At 48.2% G+C, this 22,657-nt stretch overlaps 1 protein-coding gene and 1 long non-coding RNA gene across 7 annotated transcripts in view; one reads left to right on the top strand and one right to left on the bottom strand.

Annotated features, from left to right (window-relative positions):
• LOC125460169 (DDB1- and CUL4-associated factor 1-like) overlaps nt 1–17,209 on the bottom strand; it is an 85,556-nt gene extending 68,347 nt beyond the window's left edge. Inside the window, exons 1-2 of one of the 3 annotated variants that reach the window (XM_059649499.1) lie at nt 17,132–17,206; nt 8,288–8,390 (exon numbers count right to left, since the gene is read on the bottom strand). The gene's annotated coding sequence lies outside the window, so the exon portion shown is untranslated. Of the gene's footprint in view, nt 1–1,427; nt 1,624–8,287; nt 8,391–17,131 lie in introns of those variants that run through there. The other 2 variants (XM_059649498.1, XM_048547297.2) reach the window with 2 other exon arrangements.
• Nucleotides 17,210–17,303: 94 nt separating this feature from the next.
• Nucleotides 17,304–22,657, top strand: part of LOC132210119 (uncharacterized) — a 118,545-nt gene continuing 113,191 nt past the window's right edge. For 3 of the 4 annotated variants that reach the window (XR_009446311.1, XR_009446308.1, XR_009446310.1), the window contains exon 1: nt 17,323–17,536. This is a non-coding gene — a long non-coding RNA (uncharacterized LOC132210119). Of the gene's footprint in view, nt 17,537–22,657 lie in introns of all 4 variants that reach the window. The other variant, XR_009446309.1, reaches the window with a different exon arrangement.

Genomic DNA, 22,657 nt, shown 5'->3' with positions numbered 1-22,657 from the left:
GAGCAGACTTGATGGGCCAAATGGACTAATTCTGTTCCTATGTCTTATGGTCTTACAACCTGAGCACACACTGTCTCTTAAGATTGACAAAAGTCATTATTAGTACTTTACTAAATTAGTATAATACTCACTCACAACTATTCTCTTTTGCCCAAGGACTACTGGCATTTAAAACATTGTGAAGCATTTTATTTTAAAAAACTGCATTTCAAGCTAAAGGAGGAGATATTGGGAAAGGAGGAGGTGTCCATACTTCACTCAGATATGGATATTAGAGACAGCAGAGGAAATCCCAATGTGTAAAGGTGAAGTCATGTCTCCTAACAGTGGCCAGCATGTTGAATGCACAATAGTCAGAATTGGAGGAATACAGTTAAGTAAACAGCATTGATTCAGCCCTTACGCTTTATGTGCCAACACTAGGTTACTGTCATGCACTTCACAAGAGGAAATGTAACAATTATTTCTGCAGTGTTAAAATGGTAATTTACAAATGGTACTGCAACTAGGACTCAAAACGTAATCACATTGCAATGAAGTTTTCATACAGCATCCATGTGAACTGGAAGTAGAAATTAAATAGCAGACTTATTGTTCCAAACAATAAGGGGAGAGATGTGTTGTGTAACAATGGAATGAAGAACTGGTGAAGGAGCTTAAGTAGATGCATTAAAAGCAGAGAAATAGAACATTTCAAACTTGACTTCAATACATTAAATAAACAAAGTTTTGGAGAGGAACTCAGCAACAGAGTGCAATCGGAGAATTCTGGTTTGCAACTCCTTGAATTTAGAAAGTGGAAGGTAAAATTAGTCGAATTGTTCAAAATAATAGATGAGCTTGAAAAGGTAGACAGGTAGAAGCTACTTCCTTATGTGTGGAAGTACAGGACAATGGGCATAATCTTACAAATAACGCTATACTTGATGTCAGGAACCTTCCCTTTTCACACACAAAGTCATGGAAGTCAATCGTCTTCCCACAACGTTTCATACATTGCTGTAAAACTTAAAGATTTGTTGTTCCAATGTTTTTGTTAGGTAAGGGGAACAAATAACATGGATAAAAAGTAGATGGACATCCAGATCAACCATGATCTAATACAATGATAGAACTAGCATCAGCACAATATAGTGTTAAGAGTTAATCAGATCGCTGACACATACACACAAATCCAAGTAGCAAATGTAAACAATGAATTTACCGAGATCTCAGATTTGGGATACTTGGAAACTCTTTACTCTCCAGAGGCAAACTCTGTGGTCCGTAAGTGCCCCTTCACCAATAACAGTTCCATTAGTGTGTCAAATTGTGCATTCCTCCTTCTTTGACCCAGACCCAACTATGGCTCAGGATCATTTTATTCTCACCAAACCCAATGCAAAGCAAAAATAATCTCTAGTCCAGCTAAGTTACAGGGTACCAACCTGCCAAAAAGTCAGAGCTTCTCAGTCCATCATTATTTGAGAATTTATACTGACAAGAAACTTTTGAGATTCTTCAGAAATGGATTTCTCATGTCAAACCTCTCCATCCACTGTTTTTCTTGAATTCTTCCAAATGTTGTTCCAAACCCACCACATCGTTGACACCTTGTTTCTCTGCTTCCTCCGCTACATTCAACTCGGGTTTGAGTAGACCTTTTGAAAATGCATCCTGAGGCTCCAGGTCGGAATTGTCAGCGTCTGAGTCACATTGCGGATTCCAGGCCATGCCGCGCTGCTGCCATTGCCGCCTTGCCTGTCGGATTTCTGAAGAAGGGTCTTGACACGAAATGTCAACTTTCCTACTCCACTGATGCTGCCTGGCCTGTTGTATTCCTCCAGCTCCACACCGTGTTATCTCTGACTCCAGCATCGGCAGTTCTTACTATACCTGAAAAAGGAGAGCATGAGCAACCTTCTCTAGTCCAAATATCTCTTACATCCAAACTGATAATCAGGAAGTAAGTGAAAGTCAATAAGAAACTGAAAGTCCACTAGTATTATAGAGTCCAGCAATAGATCAAAAATGAGTCAGGGTCTTTAAAAAAAAAAATCAAAGCTATTGTTTCAACCGAAAAGTGAAGTTGCTCGTACAACCTTCAGCTTTGATATAGACATTGAGAGTGATGCCCAGGATTTTAAAAACAAATCTTAGGAATGTGGGAGTCGCTGGTTGAGCCACCGTTTATTGCCCATCCTGAGATGCCCTTGAGAAGGTGCTGGTGAGCTGACTTGAACCACTGCAGTATATTTGGGTGCACAGAGCAACAATGCCAATGGGGAGGCAGTTCCAGGATTCTGACTCAGCAACACTGGAGGAATGGCGATATAATTCCAAATCAGTCTGGTGAGTGATTTGTAGGGGAATCTGCAGGTTGTGATGTTCCCATGGATGTGCTGCCCTTGTCCTTCTAGATAGTAGTGGCCATGGGTTTAGAAGGTAGTGTACCATAAGCCTTGGTGAATTACTAAGTGCATCCTGTTGATGGTACACACTGTTGCTACATTTCAGTGGAGGAAGAAGCCAGTTGATTCCAAACAAATGGACTGCTTTGTTCTAAATGGTATCAAGCTTTTTGAATGCTGCTGGAGTTGTACTCATTGAGGCAAGGAAGGAGTATTCCATGATTGACTTGTACTCTAAGTGTTGGTCAGGCTTTGAGGAGTCAGAAGGCAAGTTAAACGCTGCAGGGTTCCTAGCCTCGATTGGCTCTTGTAGCCACAATATTTACAAGGCTAATCCTACACAGTTTCTGGTCAATCATAACCTCCAGGCTGCTGATAGTGAGGGAATTCAGCATAGTAATGGCATTGAATATTAAGGGGCAAAGGCTAGAGTCTCTCTTGCCGGAGTTTGTCATTGCCTGGTGCTTCTGCAGTGCAAACATTACTTGCCACTTCAAATCAGAATATTATCCAGATCTTGCTGCATATGGATCAGTTTCAGTATCTGCGGAGTCTTGAAAGGTGCTGAACATTGTTAGTTGATGATTGTACATTGCAGCTTATGACCCTGTGATGGAGGGAAGCTCATTCATGAAGGATCAGAAAATGGTTGAGCCTGGAATACTATTCTGAGGAACTTCTGAGATTCCTGGAGGTGGGATGACTAACCTCTGACAACCACAACCATCTTCCTCTGTGCTAGGCATGATTTCAACTACTGGAAAGTTTCCCCCTGATTTCCATCAACAGTAATTTTTCAGTTCTGAGGAAGGGTCACTGGGCCTGAAACTTTAAATTTGTTTTCTCCTCCAAAGATGCTGCCAGACTTGCTGAGCTTTTCCAGCAACTTTGTTTTTGATCGTAATTTTGCTAGGGCCTAAATGATATCACATTCAGTCAAATGCTGCATTGACTTCAAGAAAAGTCACTCCTACCTCTGATATTTTCTAATCAATCTGTTCAAGGATGTTATTACACATCTCTGGAACAGATAAGACTTGAATCTGGGTCTCCTGGTCCAGAGATAACAAGATAGCCAGATGAATACAGCAGGCCAAGCAGCAGGAAGGCTGACGTTTCGGGCCTAGACTCTTCTTCAGCCCGAAATGTCAGCCTTCCTGCTCCTCTGATGCTGCTTGGCCCGCTGTGTTTATCTAGCTCTGCACCTGGTTATCTCAGATTGTCCAGCATGCGCAGTTCCTACTATCTCCTAGTCCAGAGGTAGGTGTACTACCAAAGAACTTGACCTCACCTCTCCAGTTCGGCTCATTTATTCATGTTTGAATCAAGGTTATATCTAGGTGCAGAGTTGAGTGGCCCCGATAGAGTATAAACTGAGATTTAGTGATCAGCTCATTTCTATCAAGCAACACTTGCTTAGCACTTTTGATGATCCCTTCCATCACTTCAGGGGATAATAACTGATGGCGCGGTAAATGGCTGGTCAGATTTGTCTTGCTGTGTGTATACATGACATACCTGGGCAATTTTCCACACTATTGAGTAAACGGTAGGCATCACATGGCACCAGTAAAACTGGCTGGAAGACTGGCATGTGATGCTGGGGCCCTCCATAGGAGGCCAAAGTGAATCATCCATTTAGCACTCTTGCTTCCTTGTCTTTTGAACTAAGGTACTAGGATTCTCCATCATTAAGGTTTGACATAATTGTGACGTCTTCTCCTCCAGGTGGTTGTTTAATTCACTGCCAACATTAATTGCATGAGGCAGGATTGTAGAGCTTAGATCAGATCCATTGGTTGAGGAATCACTTGGCTCTGTTTATCATTTGCTGCTTGCAGTTTTTGGCATGCAAGTAGCCATGTTGTAGCTTTACCAAGTTGACACTTTAGTTTTAGGTTTACCTGGTCCTGCTCCTGCACTCCCATTGAACTCATTCCCTCCTGCACACTCGAATCAGTGTTGATACCTGGCTTGATGGTAATAGTAGAGTGGAAAAATATGACAGGCCATGAGGTCGCAGATTGTATTTCAGTACTGCTCTGCTGCTAATGGGTTACACTGCCTCGTGGATGACCAGTCTTGAATTGCTACATCTGTTTGAAGTCTGTCCCATTTAACAAAGTTGTAGTGCCACACTACATGGCGGAGGGTATTCTCAATGTGAAAATGGGCCTTTGTCTCCATTAGGACTTCGACTGAGACTGTTGTGGATAGATGTACCACTGACAGGCAAATTGAAGAAGAGCTGGTCAAATATATTTCTCTCTCTCGTTGGCCTCCTCATCCCAGTACCAGTCTAGCAGCAATTGCCTTAGGACTTGACGAGTAGTGGTGCTGCTGAGTCACTCCTGGTGATGGACACTGAAGTCCCCACCCAGAGTACAATCTATGCCCTCACCACCCTCAGTGCTTCATCACCCATGATTGACCTGATGCCATGAGACCTTATGGGTCTAGTCAATGGTGAGGACTCCCAAAGTAACACTCCCAACTGTACGCTACTTTGTTGCCATCTATGCTTGGCCTGTTGTGTTGATGGGACATCATGAGTAAGATACGATTTGTGAGTACAACTCTGATAGCCTTGCTCGACTAATCTGAGACAGTTCTAATGAGGCTACTCTCCTGAGTTTGGTACTAGATCCCAGATGTTAACAGGTTTGTGCAGGACTGATAGTGTTGAATTTGCCATTGTACCTTGCAGTGACTTAGTGGGTATTAGGTGTCCCATCCTGTTTCATTCCTTTTGAGAGTTTTTAAAGTTTATCATTCTTGCTTGGTCATTTGAAGGCAGCTCAGATTCAATAACATTGCTGTAAGTCTGGAATCACATGTCCAACTACTACAGCAGATTTCCATTCCTGAAGGACACTACTGAACCAGATAGGTTTTAATGACAATAGTTTTAATTAGCCATTAAACTTTAAAATTCAGATTTTTTTTGAAAGCTCAGACAGAAAGAGAAAGGGTTCAGATGAATAAATTGAGGCATATAGGAAGAATTATTTGTTTTGTTATTTTTTGCTAAAATTACGATATTTCTACTTAAGATATTTAGTCAAAAGTTGTGGACAAAACATCTGTTCACAAATTATTGAAGTAGCATTGGTCAAAAGTATTTTGGCTGTGGTTATAGTAAAAACAAGTTTGCAAACCAAGCTATATTATTTATTTGGCCAGACTGTATTCTAGGATATCTTGTATGCAAACTGTACATTTTAATGCAAATTGTTTTAATTGGAGGGGACATATAGTATACGTCTTATACTATATGAGTATAGTATAGGAGCTGAGCATTTCGCTCTACTGCGATATTGGTGATAATAAGGTTACTTCAATAATTGCTACCTGTAATTGATCATGTCTTAAGGCTATACAGACAGCCTTTGTTTTAAGTCTCTCTTAATTTTTTTCCTCTTATTTTTAATGTCCTCACTTCCTTAGCATGTCTCACATCACTACGGTTCTCCTGTCAATGCATAATCAACAAGGCCCCTGGACTGTGCTGCCAGAGTTGGTGCTAATGATCTTTGATTGCAGAGTGCTGACATCTCTTTTTATAATGGTTTTCTGTTCAGGCCCTGATGTAAATTTTGTTTATAAACTTTGCTTTCTACGTTTCTCTGCTGTTTGTTAGGTACAAGTACAAGAACGGTGGACAGTTTTTTCCACTGCACCATATTCTACAGTTCTTGTAAAGGTATGACAGTTGAAGAACTTGTACTTCATAGCAAGAACTGCAGATGCTGCAGTCAGAGACAACACAATTTGGAGCTGCAGGAACTCAGCAGGGCAGGCCAGACAGCATCAGAGGAGGAGGAAAGCTGACATTTCACGTCAGGACACTTCTTCAGAAACGTCCCGACCTGAAACGTCATATTTCCTGCTCTTCTGATGCTGCCTGGCCTGCTGTGTTTGTCCAGCTCCACACTGTGTTGCTGCGAAGGGCGCAGCAGGCCAAGAAGCATCGGAGGAGCAGAAAAGCTGAGGTTTCGGGTTTCGATCCTTCTTCAGAAATGGGGGAGGGGAAGGGGGTTGTGAAATAAATAGGGAGAGGGGGGAGGTGGCTAGAAGATGGATAGAGGAGAGGATAGGTGGAGAGGAGACAGACAGGTCAAAGAGGCGGGGATGGAGCCAGTAAAGGTGAGTGTAGGTAGGGAGTTAGGGAGGGGATAGGTCAGTCCAGGGAGGATGGTCAGGTCAAGGGAGCGGGATGAGGTTAGAGCTTGAGGTGGGAAGAGGGGATAGAAGGGATGAAGGACAGGTTAAGGTGGTGGGGACAAGCTGGGCTGGTTTTGGGATGCGGTAGGGGGAGGAGAGATTTTGAAGCTTGTGAAGTCCACATTGATACCATTGGGCTGCAGGGTTTTGAAGTGGGCTTTGAGGTGCTGTTTCTGCAACCTTTGTGTGGCATCATTATGGCATTACAGGAAGCCCAGGATGGATCCGGAGATTGATGGCATGTTACGTGAGGACAAGGGGGAATTCTGTTTTGGTTGTTATTGTGGGGAGTAGGTGAGAGGGATGAGTTGCAGGAAACACGGTCGAGAGCTTTCTCGACCACTTGTGGAGGAGGGTGGATGGAAGGGAAGAGTTGCGGTCCTTGAAAAACGAGGACATCTGAGATGTTCGGGAGTGGAATGCCTCATTCTGGGGCCAGATGCGGAGGAGGCAAAGGAATTGGGAATACAGGATGGCATTTTTGCAGGAAGGTGGGTGGGAGGAGGTGTATTCTAAGTGGCTGTGGGAGTTGGTGGGCTTGAAATGGATATTGGTTTCCGTGTGGTTGCCAGAGATGGAAACAGAGGTCCAGGATGGAGAGAGAGGTATCAGAGATGGTTCAGGTGAACTTAAGGTTGGGGTGGAAGGTGTTGGTGAAGTGGATGAACTGCTCAAGCTCCTCGTGGGAACACAAGGTGGCACCCATACAGTCATCAATGTAATGGAGGAATAGGTGGGGTTTAGGGCCTGTGTAGGTACGGAAGAGGGATTGTTCCACATAACCTACAGAGAGGCAGGCTTTGCTTAGGCCCATGCAAGTACCCATGGCCACCCCCTTTGTCTGTCGGAAGTGGGAGGAATTGAAAGAGAAGTTGTTGAGGGTGAGGATGGGTTCGGCTAAGTGGTTGAAGGTGTCAGCGGAAGTGTACTGGTCGGGCCTGTGGGACAGGAAGAAATGGAGGGCCTTTTGGCCATCTAAATGGGGAATGCAGGTGTGAAGGGACTGGACATCCATGGTAAAAATGAAGTGTCGGGGACCAGGGAATTGGAAGTTTTGGAGGAGGTGGAGGGCGTGGGTGGTGTCACAGACATAGGTAGGGAGTTCCTGGACGAAGGAGGAAAAAATGGAGTTGAGATAGGTGGAGATAAGTTTGGTGGGGCAGGAGCAGGCGAAGATGATGGGTGACCAGGGCAGTCAGGTTTGTGGATTTGGGGAAAGAGATAGAAGTAGGCGGCGCAGGGCTGGGGAGCAATGAGGTTGGAGGCTGTGGGTGGGGTCGTGATCAAGGAGGCGGTGTCAGAGAGTTGGCACCTGGCCTCAGCGATGCAGAGGTCAGTGCAGCATTCTACAACTGCGCCTCCCTTGTCCGCAGATTTTACAGTGAAGTTGGGATTGGAGTGGAGGGAGCGGAGAGTTGCATGTTCTGTAGGGGAAGAGGTTGGAGTGGGTGAGAGGGGTGGAGAGGTTGAGGCGATTGATGTCACGACAGCAGTTGGAGACGAAGAGGTGGAGGAAGGGTAGGAGGCCTTGGGGTGGTGTCCAGGACGAGGGGGTGTGTTGGAGGTGGGAGAAGGGGTCAGTAGGGGGAGGATTGGGCTCATTTAAAGTTGCAATTTTTAGGAATGCAACCTTGCATTTAAGTGAGGACACTTTGTTTAGAACCGTCCCTTACCTCTTCAACCGAACTTTTGGTCACCCCAACATCACATCCTTTACTTAAATCTTTTAGAAAAAAGTTACACCTCTGAAGCACCTTGGGACTTCCACATTCAGTACTGCATATAAACATAAATTGCAGTTATGATGATATCTGTAAGTTACTAAGATTGCTGCACAAGTTTTGAAGGGGTTCCAGTGAATTCCAGGAATCTTGGTAGCATATTAAGTGAAGATTCCATAAATCACTCTGCTAAAGATTAAATACACATTTATATTGTTTGTCCATTTTGCAAAACTAAACTTGATATCATTGCAGTCACTGTCATGTTGTTTTTTGGCCCTGCTTGGAAAATTAAACTGATCATCAGTATTAACATAACTGCAAAACAACCACAGAACTAACATAAATGCAGTGACCACCCCTCATCCTTGTACCAAAAGCAAGCTGGCTCTTAAATACTGCCAATTCAAAATTAACAAGACAGGTTGGTTTTTTTCCCCCCCATTAACCACAAGAACATTTTCGTATCTATTCCCTTTCCTTGTTCTATACAAATCGGCAGGGAAATATGTCAGTGCTGCACAGCCCTCATCCAACTAATCTACAGAGGGAAGACTATATGGAAAGTAACTGAAAGTTGGTTTTAGGCATGCACACCATACAAAATTGAGTACATAATCAGGTGCATTTACAGTTCCAGATACCATCTAGAAGCGTGCAGCTTTGGTACATCATCACTTCTGGTCACGAGTACATTCAAAAGCACAGGAAGCTCAGAATTAGCCAAATAAAAACCACAGACTTCTGTAGCTGTTACATGCATGTCACAGGAACACAACCATGTAACACTGCCAGAGAGAAAAAAATTACTGCAGTCATTTTGGCCACTCCATGCATCTATGAAATATCACACAACAACTCTCATAACCCTGTAATAAGTGTCTTTTTCTTGTCAGGTACTTATCCAACTCTAAATCTGTTACTACAGCCAGGCTGCCCTGTCTGTATGTAAGCAAGTCAAACTGTCTTTTACCTATTTAATTTAAAGGCTAATCTCATCACATGGCAGAGCAAACCATTCTAACACAAAATGTATAACAGAGTAGCCATTTAACAGGCACTCAAACCACATCAGAACTAATACATCTTACTTTAATCTTCTCTTTCTCTTGGAAGCCCTGATAAGAAATTCAGTTCCGTAGGCCCCAAGCAATACCGTTGATACTTGGTGTATTCAACTGTGAGAACATTACAACAACAATCTAAAGTTCTCTCACACGTGCAAATGGCCACTCCTAGCTGGAAAAAGGAGCTGGAAAACTCGGTGATGTTCCTTCCACTCCCCCAGCAGGGACCAGATAATGCAAAACCTGGAGAACAGACCCAAAACTGGTCAATACTCATGCTCCTGTGCAGCCTAGAGGATGAGTGGCCACAACAGCAAGGGCTAAAGAACAGAAGTGCCAACATAGGTTAGTCTGTGTGTCTTATTGCCAGCACGACTGCATTGCCACAAGCTAATCTCCTCAACATTATTTGTAATTTCTGTCAACCCAAAGCTAACACACAACATGGGGTATGGTCTGTACATACATTATTATTGCCAATGCCAACTGGGATTAAACAAAAGCAAGGCTTGCAGGAAATTCTGACTTCATTAGGCAATTCAACAAACAGGCTCCCGAGGAGCCTTTGAACAAAAGACTAAATTTTTAATGGGCACGGACAGCCATTGCAGCATGCTTGTAAACTGCAGCTCCAATTACCGTCAACTCCCTTTCACTTTATACACTTCACTAAGTTTGTCTGAAGCTACAGTGCAGACTGAAATTAAGCATTCTGTAGCTGAAGTGCTATTTGTCACCTGGTACAGATCCACCCACTGGCCCATTTCCAACACCACATGGCAGGGCTCTACACTTTTAATCTCTTACCTACTGACAAAAAGGCAAAGGAGAACAATTGACTGTTGAATCTTTCTTCTGCAAAGTGACAAGGGGGCTTAACGAGATTTTAGGGCACAGTGCTAAACAATTTCAGAAGTTCATTTCAGTCACTACCACATACCCTCAAGGGGACACAGATGGCTGATGCCTCATCTTGACTGCCAGACAATTTTAACAGCAGGGGTGTATCACAAGTCACTTCTGAAGTTTCCTCAGTCAAATTTCAGTTTTAAAAAAAATCAACAGATGAGCGCCCTTACAGATCAAAAAAACCACAATTGCCATAATCATAAAATTAATTGGATTCAACTTTGTGACAAAGCATTGCCTACAGCAAGTTACATTAACCACAGCATCTCCTGCACCAGCTGCCCAAACTGTGCACAGTTGAGTCTAGATAACAAAGTGTGGAGCTGGATGAACACAGCAGGCCAAGCAGCATCTAAGGAGCACACCTGACTCTTGCCGATCTCCCAACACAAGGCATACCATGGTTCGGTCTGTCATACACTCTTCTTGCACAAAGAATTCCACAAGTTATGACCCTCTGACTGTGTCACCTCCTCCCTTTATCAAATGTGCAGGCTTCTCCCTGCCCTTTCCATCACACTGACACCAGGCATATATCCTCCTCCATATCAAACACACTTCATTTCTTGCCCATTCCAGTCCCAGTTAATCTGCAGCAGCATGTCCTTACAATGTCGAAGCAAAAAAAAGGCCAGTTGACGTATCGACTCTGCCCCAGTATTCACTGAGATCATTACTGATCTGATCAACCTCAGTTCTGCAATGAAGAACCAAGTTTACATATGATGGGTTTAGGGAATGTGCCAAAAGCTGGCAGATGGAGCTCAATGTCGATAAGTAAGAAGCTCTATTTTGGGCAGAAGAATAAAAAGGCAACTTATTGTCTAAATGGAGAGAAACTTCAGAAAATTTTGGTGCGGAGGGATCTGGAAGTCCTTGTGCATGAATTGCAGGAAGTGTGTACGCAGGCACAGTAGGTAATAAGAAGGGCAAATGGAGTTTTAGCATTTGTTACTCAAGGAATGGAGTACAAAAGTAAATAAGTTTTGTTTATAATTGTATAAGGCATTGCTGAGACCACTTCTGGAGAACTGCATAAATTTGGTATCCTTACTTGAGGAAGGATGCAATTGTGTTGGAGTTTAGAGAATTACAGAGATACTAGGCTTGTCTTGAGGAGAGATTGAACAGTTTAAGCCTATACACACTGGAGTTTAAAAGGATGTGAAGCGATCGAATTGTTTCCCCTTGTGGGGCAAACAAGAACACCATGTCTTAGGCTAATAAGTGGTAGATTTAAAACTTCTCTCAGAGTTGTGAATCTGTGGAATTCACTGCACCAGAATGCAGTGGAAATCCGGATACTGAATACTAATTAAAGATCCATCCCCTTAAATTTAATGTGTTAAAGGGTTATGGGGAATAAGCAGGCTCGAGGGGTTGAATTACCTACTCCGATTTCTTATGCTCCTAGTTATCCACATAACACTTGTTTCTCCAACTGATTAAAATTCTGTCTACCCCAGCCGCAAATAGGCTTTATCTGAGAAAAAAAATTCCTCATCTGTCTCAAACAGGCAACTCCTGCCTCTGATTTTGTGTGTATTTGACTCTCCCACAATTGGCAATACGTAGTCTGGTAATCCCCTACAGAATCTTGTCGGTTTCAATAAGGTCCGCTCCGTTTCATCTAAACTCCAGCAAGTCAATTACATCAACATATCTTCAAGAAAATCCCTGATAATGGGAACTGCAGATGCTGGAGATTCCAAGATAATAAAATGTGAGGCTGGATGAACACAGCAGGCCAAGCAGCATCTCAGGAGCACAAAAGCTGACGTTTCGGGCCTAGACCCTTCATCAGAGGGGGGGATGGGGGGAGGGAACTGGAATAAATAGGGAGAGAGGGGGAGGCGGACTGAAGATGGAGAGTAAAGAAGATAGGTGGAGAGAGTGTAGGTGGGGAGGTAGGGAGGGGATAGGTCAGTCCAGGGAAGACGGACAGGTCAAGGAGGTGGGATGAGGTTAGTAGGTAGCGGGGGGTGCGGCTTGGGGTGGGGGGAAGGGATGGGTGAGAGGAAGAACCGGTTAGGGAGGCAGAGACAGGTTGGACTGGTTTTGGGATGCAGTGGGTGGGGGGGAAGAGCTGGGCTGGTTGTGTGGTGCAGTGGGGGGAGGGGACGAACTGGGCTGGTTGAGGGATGCAGTAGGGGAAGGGGAGATTTTGAAACTGGTGAAGTCCACATTGATACCATATGGCTGCAGGGTTCCCAGGCGGAATATGAGTTGCTGTTCCTGCAACCTTCGGGTGGCATCATTGTGGCAGTGCAGGAGGCCCATGATGGACATGTCATCAAGAGAATGGGAGGGGAAGTGGAAATGGTTTGCGACTGGGAGGTGCAGTTGTTTTTTGCGAACTGAGCGGAGGTGTTCTGCAAAGCGGTCCCCAAGCCTCCGCTTGGTTTCCCCAATGTAGAGGAAGCCGCACCGGGTACAACCTCCGGATACAACGCATTATCCTCCGACACTTCCGCCATTTACAATCCGACCCCACCACCCAAGACATTTTTCCATCCCCTCCCCTGTCTGCTTTCCAGAGAGACCACTCTCTCCGTGACTCCCTTGTTCGCTCCACACTGCCCTCCAACCCCACCACACCCGGCACCTTCCCCTGCAACCGCAGGAAATGCTACACTTGTCCCCACACCTCCTCCCTCACCCCCATCCCAGGCCCCAAGATGACATTCCACATCAAGCAGAGGTTCACCTGCACATCTACCAATGTGGTATACTGCATCCACTGTACCCGGTGCGGCTTCCTCTACAGGGGAAACCAAGCGGAGGCTTGGGGACCGCTTTGCAGAACACCTCCGCTCAGTTCGCAAAAAACAACTGCACCTCCCAGTCGCAAACCATTTCCACTTCCCCTCCCATTCTCTTGATGACATGTCCATCATGGGCCTCCTGCACTGCCACAATGATGCCACCCGAAGGTTGCAGGAACAGCAACTCATATTCCGCCTGGGAACCCTGCAGCCATATGGTATCAATGTGGACTTCACCAGTTTCAAAATCTCCCCTTCCCCAACCAGCCCAGTTCGTCCCCTCCCCCCACTGCACCACACAACCAGCCCAGCTCTTCCCCCCCACCCACTGCATCCCAAAACCAGTCCAACCTGTCTCTGCCTCCCTAACCGGTTCTTCCTCTCACCCATCCCTTCCTCCCACCCCAAGCCGCACCCCCCGCTACCTACTAACCTCATCCCACCTCCTTGACCTGTCCGTCTTCCCTGGACTGACCTATCCCCTCCCTACCTCCCCACCTACACTCTCTCCACCTATCTTCTTTACTCTCCATCTTCGGTCCGCCTCCCCCTCTCTCCCTATTTATTCCAGTTCCCTCCCCCCATCCCCCTCTCTGATGAAGGGTCTAGGCCCGAAACGTCAGCTTTTGTGCTCCTGAGATGCTGCTTGGCCTGCTGTGTTCATCCAGCCTCACATTTTATTATCAAGAAAATCCCTTCCAGTTTTTATACTCATTTGAAACAAAATCTAACATTCCCTATCCCGTCATCGATTAGCCTTTTGTGATTCATGGACAAGGACACCCAAATCCCTCTGCGTAGCAGCTTTCCCCATTTAAATAACATTCGGCTCCTTTATGCCAAATTGCGTAACCTCACAGCTTCCCACATCTCATTCTATCTGCCAAACTTTTTGCCCACTCTTAACAGGTCTGCATTCTTCTGTACACTCATGTCATCCCCACCACTTGCCGTCATACCTCTTTGTGTCATCCACAAACTTGGCTATAGTACATTCATTTTCAATACGCATCATAACAAAAGCCTCTTGTAATATACATGGAATATCATCTACTGGGCACCCATATCCACACACTGAAGCTATTTTTCAAAACATAAGATGCAACCCATCAGCTCAAAGCATCTCAACAATATTCCTTTAAAAAAACGGTTGGGAGGAAATAAACTCAATATTTATTGCAAGACAAGATGACAAACAAATTGCACTGAAGACAATTGGGCCTTCTTTGCTTGCCATTTTTATTTGAAATATTATTTTGTTCTACAGGGTAGACTGAAGTACTTATTTAATCGAGGATGAGACTGAAACAGCAGTCTTTTCCATCCTGACCTCAGTAGGCCTCTTCTCTCCTCCCTCACTCTCCACACTTGCTTTCTCTTCCCCCCAACCACCTCTGGTCTCATCACCCGAGACTCTTCACCCACCTCTTTGGAGGAATGAGTCTGCGAAGAGGCAGACTCAGCACCCCATTCCTCAAGTGCTTCTGCAGGCCCACTTCCCCACACAGTCCCTCGTCACCAACTCTGCCACCCCGACACAGTCCCTCGTCCCCATCTCTGCACACCCCACGCAGACCCTCGTCCCCGTCTCTGCCCCCCCCACGCAGACCCTCGTCCCCGTCGCTGAAATCCACCCCCCACGCAGACCCTCGTCCCCGTCGCTGCAACCTCCCCCCACGCAGTTCCTCGTCCCTGCACACCCCCCCCACCCAGTCCCTCGCCCCCGTCGTTGCACCCCCCACCCAGTCCCTCGTCCCTGTCGTTGCACACACCCCACCCCCCCCAAGTCCCACGTCCCCGTCGTTGCACCCCACCCCAAGTCCCAGTCGTTGCACCCCCCCGCCAAGTCCCACGTCCCCGTCGTTGCACCCCCCTGCCAAGTCCCACGTCCCCGTCGTTGCACCCCACCCCAAGTCCCACGTCCCCGTCGTTGCACCCCACCCCCGAAAGTCCCACGTCCCCGTCGTTGCACCCCCCCGAAAGTCCCACGTCCCCGTCGTTGCACCCCCCCGAAAGTCCCACGTCCCCGTCGTTGCACCCCCCCGAAAGTCCCACGTCCCCGTCGTTGCACCCCCCCGAAAGTCCCACGTCCCCGTCGTTGCACCCCCCCGAAAGTCCCACGTCCCCGTCGTTGCACCCCCCCGAAAGTCCCACGTCCCCGTCGTTGCACCCCCCCGAAAGTCCCACGTCCCCGTCGTTGCACCCCCCCGAAAGTCCCACGTCCCCGTCGTTGCACCCCCCCCGAAAGTCCCACGTCCCCGTCGTTGCACCCCCTCCACGTCCCCGTCGTTGCACCCCCCCACGTCCCACGTCCCCGTCGTTGCACCCCCTCCACGTCCCCGTCGTTGCACCCCCCCACGTCCCACGTCCCCGTCGTTGCACCCCCCCCACGTCCCCGTCGTTGCACCCCCCCCACGTCCCCATCGTTGCACCCCCCCCACGTCCCCGTCGTTGCACCCCCCCGTCATTGCACCCCCCCCACGTCCCCATCGTTGCACCCCCCCCACGTCCCACGTCCCCATCGTTGCACCCCCCCGTTCCACGTCCCCATCGTTGCACCCCCCCCCCACGTCCCACGTCCCCCGTCCCCATCGTTGCTCCCCCCCCACGTCCCACGTCCCCCGTCCCCATCGTTGCTCCCCCCCGTCCCACGTCCCCATCGTTGCAACCCCCCCCGCCCCACGTCCCCATCGTTGCAACCCCCCCCGCCCCACGTCCCCATCGTTGCAACCCCCCCCGCCCCACCGTTGCAACCCCCCCGCCCCACGTCCCCATCGTTGCAACCCCCCCCGCCCCACGTCCCCATCGTTGCAACCCCCCCCGCCCCACGTCCCCATCGTTGCAACCCCCCCCCGCCCAAGTCCCACGTCCCCATCGTTGCAACCCCCCCCGCCCCACGTCCCCATCGTTGCAACCCCCCCCGCCCAAGTCCCACGTCCCCATCGTTGCAACCCCCCCCGCCCAAGTCCCACGTCCCCATCGTTGCAACCCCCCCCGCCCAAGTCCCACGTCCCCATCGTTGCAACCCCCCCGCCCAAGTCCCACGTCCCCATCGTTGCAACCCCCCCCGCCCAAGTCCCACGTCCCCATCGTTGCAACCCCCCCCGCCCAAGTCCCACGTCCCCATCGTTGCAACCCCCCCCGCCCAAGTCCCACGTCCCCATCGTTGCAACCCCCCCCGCCCAAGTCCCCATCGTTGCAACCCCCCCCGCCCAAGTCCCCATCGTTGCAACCCCCCCCCGCCCAAGTCCCACGTCCCCATCGTTGCAACCCCCCCCGCCCCACGTCCCCATCGTTGCAACCCCCCCCGCCCCACGTCCCCATCGTTGCAACCCCCCCCGCCCCACGTCCCCATCGTTGCAACCCCCCCCGCCCAAGTCCCACGTCCCCATCGTTGCAACCCCCCCCGCCCAAGTCCCACGTCCCCATCGTTGCAACCCCCCCCGCCCAAGTCCCACGTCCCCATCGTTGCAACCCCCCCCGCCCAAGTCCCACGTCCCCATCGTTGCAACCCCCCCCGCCCAAGTCCCACGTCCCCATCGTTGCAACCCCCCCCGCCCAAGTCCCACGTCCCCATCGTTGCAACCCCCCCCGCCCAAGTCCCACGTCCCCATCGTTGCACACCCCCCACCTCAAGCCCCACGTCCCCATCGTTGACCCCCCCCTAAGCCCCACGTCCCCATCGTTGCACACCTCCCCACCCCGGTCCCACGTCCCCCGTCATCCTCTTCAAGCCACACTGCTTCCCCAACCCCGTCCTCCTCCGGATCCTGTCCTCCTTCCAGTCTCTCCCCACTTTTTCCCTCCAACTCTCTGTTCTTGTTGTAGTTTCCTCTCCCTCGCGGACCGCTCCGGTTCCCCCCCCCTCCACCTCCTCACGTGTGGGCCCGGGGCCTCAACCACGGCCGGCTGCGGCTTCCCCTCTCCCCCCGCTTACGGTGAGGCCTCGCTCCGCCTCCCCGCGAGCCGAGAGGGTGTGGGGGCTACCGTTTGGCTGCCCTGCTGCACCGCCGGAGACTACGATAGTAGCGATCCCCGGGCGGGTTCCCACTGACCTGGCTGTCTAGCAGCGATGAGCTCGGTCTGTATCAGCGTCAGGCCCTAGGCTCCACGCTCCCAGTGATGGCGGCTGTGACGTCAGTTCGTTGCTGCGTGTGGCCGCTCGGCATTCTGGGGCTTGTAGTCCAGGCGTTTGGACATCACTGCGCCTGCGTAGCATCGTCGTTTCCCGACGTGGCGTGGAGCATCGTACGCGCAGTGGTATGGTCCTTACTTGTGGACCAGGAGACCGTATTTGCTGCAGATGTGTGTGCACCGGCTTTATTTTTAAAAAGTAGCAGAATTTACAACTTTGGCTGTAGTTCAGCCGAATTTTATTCTTTCTTCACTGTAGGTATGTAACCAACCTGTTTGGAAAACTTCAGAAGCAAGTGGCAGTTGAACCCAGTCCTTCAGAGGTGGTAAGTACGCTATCCCTGTGCCAATTCCTGTTTGCAATCTGAATTTGCCACATGGCGCTCGTTGTTGTCTTTCAATTGTGTTAGAAAGGGTTTAGGGTTAGGAGCCTTGCAGGCTTGGAGCTAGTCCCTTTCAATGCGAGGTCATGCCTTCCCCGCCCTTTCAAGGCGCCTTAAAAAGATTGTCTGGCTCCATTCCAAGTGAAACCAATATTTGTCGCCAGCCAACTGCAATCAAAATGCAGAAAAATGAAAATCATTAATTAAAAACAGACTGGTTGGTAATCATAATGTTTTTAGTCCTGTACTGCAAAGTATGTTGAGTTTAACTAAACATTAATTTTATCTAAGAAACACATTGAGGCTTTATCTGGCCTGGAGGCTGTGAGAAGATAATGTGACAATTCATTACTTTTTTATTGAGGCTGCTTGTATATCGCTAGTATATCATTCATGCTTCATTTTCCCATAATGGATATCACTTTTAGGTGTCTGGCAGTGAAGGGCAAGTGCTGTAAACTGGCTTATGTTTTCCATCTGTACCTGAAACAGCATAGTTTCCAGTCCTACAGAAGATGCATTTGTAGCAATTACAGTTGGTAGCAATGGGTTGGAGTGACCAGCATTAATCATCCCTAATTGCCTTAAGTTTGTTATTAATTTTATAGCAACTTGAACTAAGCTTTCTACTTTAGTACTGAGTGGGTGTTCAGATAAGTGGGGTATGGATGCTAGGGCAGTTGCTTGCTCCTCCTGCAGAATGTGGCAGCTGGGAGACATGGCACACGTCTCCACTGGCCACATCTGCGGGCAGTGCACCCGACTCCAGCTCCTTGAAAACTGTGTTAGGGAAATGGAGCTGGAGCTTTTTGAACTACGGATCATTCGGGAGGCAGAGGGGGTAATTGAGAGGAGTTACCGGGAGTTGGTCACTCCTAAGGCTCAGGACAAGGATAGATGGGTTACAGTTAGGGGGAAGAAAGGGGACAGACAGACAGTGCAGAGATCCCCTGTGGGCATTCCCCTCAGCAATAAGTATACCGCTTTGGATACTGCTGGGGGGGGATGACCTACCATAGTAGTCAGTTCTCTGGCACTGAGCCTGACACTGTGGCAAAGAAGGGAAGGGGGCAGAATAGAAAAGTACTCGTGGTAGGGGACTCGATAGTTAGGGGAATCGACAGGAGATTTTGTGGTCAGGATCTGGATTCCCAGAAGGTATGTTGCCTCCCTGGTGCCAGGGTCCGGCACGTCTCCGATCGGGTGTATAAGGTTCTAAAAGGGGAGGGCGAACAGCCAGAAATCGTGTTACATATTGGCACTAATGATATAGCCAGAAAAAGGATTGAGGATATAAAAAGTGATTTCAGGGAGTTAGGATGGAAGCTGCAAAGCAGGACGAACAGAGTAGTGTTCTTTAGTTTATTACCGGTGCCACGAGATAGCGAGGCGAGGAACAGGGAGCGGGCGCAGCTTAACACGTGGCTGCGCAGCTGGTGTAGGAGGGAGGGCTTCGGATATGTAGATAATTGGGATGCCTTCTGGGGAAGGTGGGACCTGTACAAGACGGATGGGTTGCATCTGAACTGGAAGGGGACCAATATCCTGGGTGGAAGGTTTGCTCGAGTAGTTCGAGAGGGTTTAAACGAGTATGGCAGGGGGGTGGGAACCTGAGCTGTCTCCCGGAGGTGAGAGTTGATGCAGGTGAGGCAATAGCAAGAGGTAGACCAGCTAGTGGGAAGGATTTTCCTGGGAAGGAACCAAGGGATCGGTTAAAGTGTGTTTGCTTTAACGCAAGGAGTATCAGGAATAAAAGTGATGAACTTAGAGCATGGATCAGTACCTGGTGCTATGATGTTGTGGCCATAACAGAGACATGGGTTTCTCAGGGGCAGGAATGGTTGCTGAATGTTCCAGGGTTTAGAGCATTTAAAAAGAATAGGGAGGGGGAAAAAGAGGAGGAGGTGTAACACTACTAACCAGAGAGGGTACCACAGCTACAGAAGCTTCCTTTGTCGAGGAAGATCTGCGTACCGAGTCAGTATGGGTGGAAATTAGGAACAGCAAGGGAGTAGTCACCTCGTTAGGGGTTTACTAAAGGCCTCCCAACAGCAGCAGGGAGATTGAAGAAAGCATAGGTCGGCAGATTTGGAAAAGTGTGGACGTAGTAGGGTTGTTGTAATGGGTGACTTTAACTTTCCCAATATTGATTGGAACCTCCTTCGAGCAGAAGATTTGAATGGAGCTGTTTTTGTAAGGTGTGTTCAGGAGGGTTTCCTAACTCAGTACGTTGACAGGCCGACGAGGGGAGAGGGCATTCTAGACTCGGTGTTCGGAAACGAGCTGAGGCAGGTATCAGATCTTGTGGTGGGAGAGCATTTTGGTGATAGTGACCATAACTGCCTCACATTCTACATAGCTATGGAGAAGGAGAGGATTAGGCAAAATGGGAGGATATTTAGTTGTGGAAGAGGAAACTATGATGCGATTAGACATGAGTTAGGAAGCATGGACTGGGAGCAATTGTTCCATGGTAAAGGCACTATAGACATGTGGAGACTGTTTAAGGAACAGTTGTTGCGAGTGATGAATAAATATGTCCTCTGAGACAGGCAAGAAGGGGTAAGAGGAAGGAACCTTGGATGACGAGAGCGGTGGAGCTTCTCATCAAAAGGAAGAAGGTAGCTTACATAAGGTGGAGGAAGCTCTAGAGGATTACAGGCAGACAAGGAAGGAGCTCAAAAATGGTCTGAGGAGAGCCAGGAGGGGGCACGAGAAAGGCTTGGCAGAACGGATTAGGGAGAACACAAAGGCATTTTACACTTACGTGAGGAATAAGAGAATGGTCAAAGAAAGAGTAGGGCCGATCAGGGATAGCATAGGGAACTTGTGTGTGGAGTCTGAGGAGGTAGGGGAAGCCCTAAATGAGTTTTTTGCTTCTGTCTTTACGAAAGAAACGAACTTTGTAGTGAATGAAACCTTTGAAGAGCAGGTGTGCATGCTGGAATGGATAGAGATAGAGGAAGCTGATGTGCTGAAAATTTTGTCAAACATTAAGATTGACAATTCGCCAGGCCTGGACCAGATTTGTCCTTGGCTGCTTTGGGAAATGAGAAATGCAATTGCTTTGCCACTTGCGAAGATCTTTGCATCCTCGCTCTCCACTGGAGTCGTATCTGAGGACTGGAGAGAGGCAAATGTAATTCCTCTCTTCAAGAAAGGAAATAGGGAAATCCCCGGCAATTACAGACCAGTAAGTCTCACGTCTGTCGTCTGCAAGGTGTTAGAAAGGATTCTGAGGGATAGGATTTATGACTATCTGGAAGAGCATGGCTTGATTAAATGCAGTCAACACGGCTTTGTGAGGGGCAGGTCATGCCTCACAAACCTTATCGAGTTTTTTGAGGATGTGACTAGAAAGGTTGATGAGGGTCGAGCTGTGGATGTGGTGTATATGGACTTCAGCAAGGCATTTGATAAGGTTCCCCATGGTAGGGTCATTCAGAAGGTCAGGAGGAATGGGATACAGGGGAACTTAGCTGTCTGGATACAGAATTGGCTGGCCAACAGAAGACAGCGAGTGGTAGTAGAAGGAAAATATTCTGCCTGGAAGTCAGTGGTGAGTGGTGTTCCACAGGGCTCTGTCCTTGGGCCTCTACTGTTCGTAATTTTTATTAACGACTTGGATGAGGGAATTGAAGGATGGGTCAGCAAATTTGCAGATGACACAAAGGTTGGAGGTGTCATTGACAGTATAGAGGGCTGTTGTAGGCTGCAGCGGGACATTGACAGGATGCAGAGATGGGCTGAGAGGTGGCAGATGGAGTTCAACCTGGATAAATGCGAGGTGATGCATTTTTGAAGGTCGAATTTGAAAGCTGAGTACAGGATTAAGGATAGGATTCTTGGCAGTTTGGAGGAACAGAGGGATCTTGGTGTGCAGATACATAGATCCCTTAAAATGGCCACCCAATTGGACAGGGTTGTTAAGAAAGCATATGGTGTTTTGGCTTTCATTAACAGGGGGATTGAGTTTAAGAGTCGTGAGATCTTGTTGCAGCTCTATAAAACTTTGGTTAGACCGCACTTGGAATACTGCGTCCAGTTCTGATCACCCTATTATAGGAAAGATGTGGATGCTTTGGAGAGGGTTCAGAGGAGGTTTACCAGGATGCTGCCTGGATTGGAGGGCTTATCTCATGAAGAGAGGTTGACTGAGCTCGGAATTTTTTCATTGGAGAAAAGGAGGAGGAGAGGGGACCTAATTGAGGTATACAAGATAATGAGAGGCATAGATAGAGTTAGTTCATAGCCAGAGACTATTTCCCAGGGCAGAAATGGCTAACACGAGGGGTCATAGTTTTAAGCTGGTTGGAGGAAAGCATAGAGGGGATTCAGAGGTGGGTTCTTTACACAGAGAGTTGTGAGAGCATGGAATGCGTTGCCAGCAGCAGTTGTGGAAGCAAGGTCATTGGGGTCAGTTAAGAGACTGCTGGACATGCATATGGTCACAGAAATTTGAGGGTGCATACATGAGGATCAATGGTCGGCACGACATCGTGGGCTGAAGGGCCTGTTCTGTGCTGTACTGTTCTATGTTCTATGTTCTATGTTCTAAATTGGGTGGAGGACCGTCTTCTTGACCAGTTGCAGTTTACATGATGTGGGTAGATCCACACTGCAACTAGAGACAGACTTGCAGAATTCTGATGCAGTGACAGTGAAGATATAGTGGAATGGTTCCATGCCATGTGGAGGGCAATTTGCGGGTGGTGGTGTTCCTATGTATCTGCTGCTGTTGTCTTTCTAGCTGGCAGATGCCACAGATTTGGTGCTGCCTAAAGAAATGTCTTTAAAAAAAGTTCACTTTGCTTTCTTTCCTCAGATGCTGCTAAATGTGTTCAGTTTCTCCAGCAGTTTCTGTTTTTGTTTCAGTCCTCCAGCATCTGCAGTTCATTGTTTTACATTGTCATCAACAACTTTCACCACTTTCTAGACCAATCAGCTACTTGTTCCTGGCGACATCCATTGTACACACACAACCTTGCCTCTAGCCTGGCCGCAGTAACCTTCCCTCCACTACCTGAAAAAGCAGCAGTGTAAACAACACTTAGTGTGTGTCAG

This window comes from Stegostoma tigrinum, chromosome 11 (genome assembly GCF_030684315.1).
Source record: "Stegostoma tigrinum isolate sSteTig4 chromosome 11, sSteTig4.hap1, whole genome shotgun sequence".
NCBI classification, from domain to species: domain Eukaryota; kingdom Metazoa; phylum Chordata; class Chondrichthyes; order Orectolobiformes; family Stegostomatidae; genus Stegostoma; species Stegostoma tigrinum.
Note: the sequence above shows the minus strand (reverse complement) of the source record. Positions and strands in the feature narration are given on the sequence as shown.